Below are 6639 nucleotides of genomic sequence, written 5' to 3' on the forward strand. Positions count from 1 at the left end.
CCAGTAATCCCAGCACTTTGGGAGGCCGAGGGGCAGGATCACCTGAGGTCAGGAGTTTCAGACCAGCCTGGCCAACATGGTGAAACTTATACAAAAATTAGCTGGGCATGGTGGCACACGCCTGTAATTCCAGCCGAGGCGGGAGGCAGATGTTGCAGTGGGCAGAGATCATGCCACTCCAGCCTGGGCAACGCAGTGACACTCTTGTCTCAAAAGAAATAATAAGAAACAGGTGACATGATGACATGTAGATATACATTCACCTTTTTTTTTTTTTTTTTTTAGATGGAGATGAATGTATATCTACATGTCATCTGTTCCTTTCTTCTTTTCTTTGTGTTTTTTTGAGACAGAGTGTGGCTCTGTCGGCCATGCTGGAGTGCAGTGGTGGGATCTCGGCTCACTGCAATCTCTGCCTCCCAGGTTCAAGTGATCCTCCTGCCTTGGCCTCCTGAGTGGCTGGGACTACAGGCATGCACCACCATGACTGGCTAATATTTTTGTATTTTTGGTAGAGACAGGGTTTTGCCATCCTGCCCAGGCTGTTCTCTAACTCCTGACCCGCAAGCGGTTTGCCTGCCTCCACTCCCAAAGTGCTGGGATTACAGGCCTGAGCCACCACACCCGGCCTAAACATTCATCCTCTATGCTGGGGTCCCATCCCTCTCGCCCTCTGTTTTGGTTGCCTGTGGGAAGGACCTACACAAAGCATGGCGCTGCTGCCTCCCACCTGTCTAGAGGAGACGCACTACACCCAGGTCAGGAGCAAGGCCTTCCTGCCTAATGGGCTTGGGTTATGACAACCACTTTTAACACAGAAACTCAGGACTCCAGATGAGGACAGTGGAGGAGCTCAGACAACGCCGAGCTGCGTCATCACCATGGGCTTTATTGAGCACATTTATATGGCACCACTGCACACTCACCCAGTTGGAGGAAAGCCACTCAGATGGGGAGAATGTAAATCTGTGTGTGTGTGTGTGTGTGTGCGCGCGTGTGCGTGTGTGTGCATGTGTATGGCGGCACATGGAACAGGGGGCTGAAAACTGACACAAACATTTACACCAGCTGGGAGTGGTGGCTCACACCTGTACTTCTAACACTTTGGGAGACAGAGGCAGGAGGATCACCGGAGTCCAGGAGTTTGAGACCAGCCTGGGCAACATAGTGAGACCCCATCCTGTTTTTAAATAGATAGGTAGATGATAGATAGATAGATAGATAGATGATAGATAGATAGACAGATAGATAGACAGATAGATAGATAGATAGACAGACAGATAGACACATAGTCAATACCAAATTGTGTTCAGAGACTGTGGGCTAAAACCAGCCAGCATAGCTCCTTTCTCAAAGGGACTTCCAGGTGTCTGTGATCGTGTCAGCAAGCTCCAAATGAAGCTTGAAAACCAGCTCAGCACGTGGGAAACCTCTAAATTGCCCCTGTGGAGCAGGCTACATTGTCGTCAGCAAGAAAGTCAAGGAGGGCACCTTTAAGTCACGGGGAATCCCCGAGCCCCTCGGCGGGCGAGGAGGTCACGACTGATTCTGCTACCTGCTGCGGGCGGGATCTTCTGACGTGGTCTGTGGCCTCCTCTGTCTCACTTCTCTTCCTGTTTTCTTGGACTTTCTCAATCTCTGTCTCCCTCTCTCCTTTTCATCTGTCTTCATTAACCGGCATAACATAGAACAGAAATACATAATAGATTTTTTGTACTGAAAATACTTTTAAATATTTTTACATTTTTCATTAGTTTGAAGCTACATGAACGAGACTCTTTTTTTCTGGAGTACAACGGCGCCATCTCGGCTCACTGCAACGTTTAGGAGAAACCCTGTCTTTAGTAGAGACATGGTTTCACCATGTTGGCCAAGCTGATCTTGAAATTCTGACCTCATGATCCACCCACCTAGGCCTCCCAGAGTGCTGGGATTATAGTCCTGAGCCACCGTGCCTGGCCTGTTTCTTTTCGTTCCAACCCAACGCTCACTAGCTGTGTGACCTTGGCAAGTGATCGTCCCTGGGCCTCCATCCCTGTCTTTAAAGTGGAGATAAGGATGCCAGCTTCAGAAACTCTTCTGAGGATTACGTGAGATGAAGGTAAAGCCCGGAGCCCGGAGCCTGGCATGGGCTACGTGGTTCTTAAGGAGAAGTGAGTTTTTGTTTGTGGCTCTTTATTCTTTCCCCTGTGGGTTCCCCTGTGGCCGAATTTGCCCCAGACTCTGAAGTTACTAAAGCTCTTCATTGATCAGCTGCTTCTCTCCAGTCCTTAAGTGAACCTGATGGTATATTACACCCCATGGGGGAAGTGTGAAGTCTTTTAGCTGATGGGCAAATTACTGCTTTTCTGCAAAATGCCACCCTGGTGGCCGGATACAAGTATTCATGGGGGGGGGCAGCAAGCTGGGCAGAGAGGAAAAGCCTGGAGCTGGAGAACACAACCTGCCTCTCTCCGTGAACCAAATAATTTACCTTTCTCCCTTCCTCCCTTCCTTCCATGGGGTCTCACTCTGTTGCCTAGACTGGAGTAATAATTACCTCCTTCCCGCCCTCCCTCCCTCCTTCCCTTCCTTCCTTCCTTTCAGAAAGGAGGTCTCACTCTGTTGCCTAGACTGGAGTAATAATTACCTCCTTCCCGCCCTCCCTCCCTCCTTCCCTTCCTTCCTTCCTTTCAGAAAGGAGGTCTCACTCTGTTGCCTAGACTGGAGTGCTGTGGCGCCATCAGGGCTCACTGCAGCCTCAACTTCCTGGGCTTAAGTGATTTTCCCACTTCAGCTTTCTGAGTCACTGGGACTACAGGTGCTACCACACCCAGCTAATTTTTTTTTTTGAGACGGAGTCTCGTTCTGTTGCCCCGGCTGGAGTGTAATGCTGCGATCTCGGCTCACCTCAACCACTGCCTCCCAGGTTCAAGTGATTCTCCTGCCTCACCCCGAGTAGCTGGGATTACAGGCATGCGCCACCATGCCCGACTAATTTTTGTATTTTTACTGGAGATGGAGTTTCACTGTGCTGGCCAGGCTGCTCTCCAACTTGCTACCTCAGATGATCCACCTGCCTCAGCCTCCCACAATTTTTTCTTTTTTTTTTTTTTTTAGACGGAGTCTCGCTCTGTTGCCTAGGCTGGGGTGCAATGGCACGATCTCAGCTCACTGTAACCTCTGCTTCCTGGGTTCAAGCGATTCTCCTGCCTTAGCCTCCCGAGAAGCTGGGACTACAGGCGCACGCCACCACATGCAGCTAATTTTTGTATTTTTAGTAGAGATGAGGTTTCACCATATTGGCCAGGCTGGTTTCAAACTCCTGACCTCATGATCCACCCACCTTGGTCTCCCAAAATGCTGGGATTACAGGCGTGAGCCACCATGCCCTGCCAGAACCAAGTCATTTCAATGTCCCCTGACCAGGGAGAAGTACAGGGTGATTTCCTTGATTCATGGCAAAATGAGGTAGAGGAACTGATATCCAGGCTGATTTTTTTTTTCTCTGAACTCTACTTATCTGCTTAAAAACAGAACCTCCCAAAAGAATTCAACTGTCACAAATCCCCTCCCCGGGGCTTTTTAGGGAGATTGACCCTTCTCACTGGTCACTTAGCAGGATAAACAATCACCTAAACAGCTGTTGTCACAAGACGCACATAAATCCCAGCTGTTCTCTTCCGGCCCATTCATCCTTCCTAAGAGTCCCCCTCCATGAAGATGGTATACAAGCCCCAAATCCTAACCACTTAACCTTGAGTCACATTTTTCTGTGAACTCTGGTGTACCTGAAAAAAAAAATTTTTTTTTTTGAGATGGAGTTTCACTCTTCTTGCCCAGGCTGGAGTGCAATGACAAGATCTCAGCTCACTGCAACCTCTGCCTCCTGGGTTCAAGTGATTCTCCTGCCTCAGCCTCCAAAGTAGCTATGATGCACCACCCCTTGCTAATTTTGTATTTTTAGTAGAGACGGGGTTTCTCCATGTTGGTCAGGCTGGTCTCACACTCCCAACCTCAGGTGATCCACTCGCCTTGGCCCCCCAAAGTGCTGGGATAGGCGTGAGCCATCATGCCTGGCCTCTACCAGAATTTAATTAGATACGGCCAATCTATCATTTTCTTTATGCCAGGCGTGTCATATTGGGGACCAAGACCGTACTTCCCATGAGACGCCACGAAGTCCCAGCCTTACAGGTAGGTACATCTCTCTTCCCACAGGCCAGGCACACCAGAGAGGTTTGGGAATCTCGAGAAAATATGGGCAGCCCTACACCGATGGGCACTGCAGGGAAAACCTGGGGAGGGGGGCATTTACATGGCTTTTGGCTTATGCTCTTAGAGAGTACTAGTGATGAAAGGCAGTTAGAACAAAAAATCGAGGACAATACTGTTGCTCTGGAATCTCTTAAACTCTCAAGACGGATGTCTATTCTTTGACTTTAGCAATCACTAGAGTTAGGGCAAAAATTAGAGGCTTAATTATCCCTGTTGGAAACAAGGCAAAGCCAGGCGAGGTGGCTCATGCCTGTAATCCTAGCACTTTGGGAGGCCAAGGTGGGTGGATCACCTGAGGTCAAGAGTTCAAGACTAGCCAGGCCAACATGGTGAAACCCCATCTATACTAAATACACAAAAATCAGCTGGGAGTGATGGCAGGTGCCTATCATCCCAGCTACTCAGGAGGCTGAGGTAGGAGAATCACTTGAACCTGGGAGGCGGAGGTTGCAGATTGCACCACTGCACTCCAGGCTGGGCAACAGAGCGAGACTCCATCTCCAAAAGGAAACAAGGGAAGAGACCCTTTACTTCCACTCCCTTTCTTTCAGAGTCCTCTTTAAAAGTGTATACATCTTTTAAGTGGTTAAATGAGTCTCCTGGCAGTTTCCCAACTCAAGTTATGTTTCCCCAAGGACCTGAGCCACCCCTTTGAACTGTAACCAAGGAAGATAACTGTTTTCCGGAGGGGAAAGGTGATCGCAACTTCAGCCGTCACCTGACTCTAAATGGCAAAACCCACTTACACGGTGCATGGGTGTATCCGCGTAGCTGTACCAGAGGGGGATTTGTCTTTGCAGTTCTTTCAGGGGGCTCCCTGTGATGGTCATCGCATTTTGGCTTAATGCTTATTCAATCATAAAATAGTTTTCTTTTGTTTTTACCTTAGTGCTGAGGCTTTCTGGGTTGGGGGATTTTGTTTTTAAATTATATTTCCCCAACATGTGATTGCAGTGTTGTTAAGCAAACAGCAAAGAGGTCTTTGGATGTTAATCATTGCCTCTTGCTGCACCTATGTAAATAAGAGACCTCACAGAACCCACCTTGCATGACATACAGACCCAGGTGAATAAACTACGAGAAATGGTGACCGCAACGGGGCTGTTGGGAACACTTTCCCTCATACCGGAAACTGGCTTAAAGGAATAACATCAATGTGTATATAAGCACCAGTAGGAGTCAGGATGATGCATGTGTTCTGCAAAGTCAGGCCACACCTAAGTCCCACCATCCCTGAGAAAGGACGAAGTGGTCCTCAGACCAGCAGTATCAGAATGGCCTGGGAGCTTGTGAGAACTGCCGAATCTCAAGGCCAGGCCAGAACCATGGAACCAGAAGCTGCGTTTTGACGGGATCCCCAGGCAAGTCCTTTGCCAATTGGGAAGCGCTGAGCTGGACAACAAATTCACTTACGTTCCTAGACCAAAAATGCAACGAGGTGGGCCTTCGGAACCAAGACACATAGGGGATTTAACCAAGGCAGTTACTATGTCTGGTCAAACAAGAGGGGCCGGGCACAGAGGTTCACACCTGTAATCCCAGCACTTTGGGAGGCCAAGGCAGGCAGATCACCTTTGGTCAGGAGTTCAAGACCAACCTGGCCAACATGGCGAAACCCCGTCTCTACTAAAAGTACAAAAATTAGCCGGGCATGGTGGTGGGCACCTGTGATCCCAGCTACTTAGGAGGCTGAGGCAGGAGAATCCCATGAACCTGGGAGGCGGAAGTTGCAGTGAGCCGAGATTACGCCATTGCACTCCAGCCTGAGTGAGAGAGTAAGACTCTATCTGAAAAACAAAAGAAACAGGAACTATAAGCTTAAGACTAAACCAGGCTTGGGACAGAGCCCTTTCTACCTGGTGTAATAAATTCCTAACTTCCTTCTGCGTAGAGACTGACAAGACTGGGAAGGCATTTTCTGGGAAACCAGTTACTCACCCACCCAGCTGCCTGTCAGGACCACCAGCTGGTGACTTTGGATTTGGCCTAGCAACAATAATCCAGCTCTTACATTTTCCTATAAAATATCCCAACCTAAACATGAACTTCTGAATTGTACTACAGGCTGGCCCTTGCATACGATATTGTAACAAAACTTTAATGCAATTGTCTGAAAAGTCTTCTCTCACTCATCTAAGAAAAAATTGGAATGGATAAATTAATATGACTTTTAGTAAAGTTACACTGAGAGGCCACCAGAAAATGTGGGAAGAACTATTAGCAGGGAGTTCAGAGAAAGCCCAGCTAAACTAAAAGCAAGCCAGGTCAGGCATGGTGGCTCATGCCTGTAATCCCAGCGCTTTGGAAGGCCGAGGCGGGCGGACCACTTGAGGTCAAGAGTTCCAGACCAGCCTGACCAGTATGATGAAACCCTGTCTCTAA

General features: G+C 48.6%; 1 long non-coding RNA gene across 1 annotated transcript in view; it reads right to left on the bottom strand.

Moving 5' to 3' along the window:
- The window catches only part of LOC108301775, an 8877-nt gene extending 7220 nt beyond the window's left edge, over positions 1–1657 (bottom strand). The window contains exon 1 of the long non-coding RNA XR_001824023.2: positions 1556–1657. This is a non-coding gene — a long non-coding RNA (uncharacterized LOC108301775). The remainder of the gene's footprint in view (positions 1–1555) is intronic.
- Between the last annotated feature and the right edge of the window lie 4982 nt (positions 1658–6639).

Source organism: Cebus imitator, unplaced genomic scaffold (assembly GCF_001604975.1).
Source record: "Cebus imitator isolate Cc_AM_T3 unplaced genomic scaffold, Cebus_imitator-1.0 Scaffold36, whole genome shotgun sequence".
NCBI classification, from domain to species: domain Eukaryota; kingdom Metazoa; phylum Chordata; class Mammalia; order Primates; family Cebidae; genus Cebus; species Cebus imitator.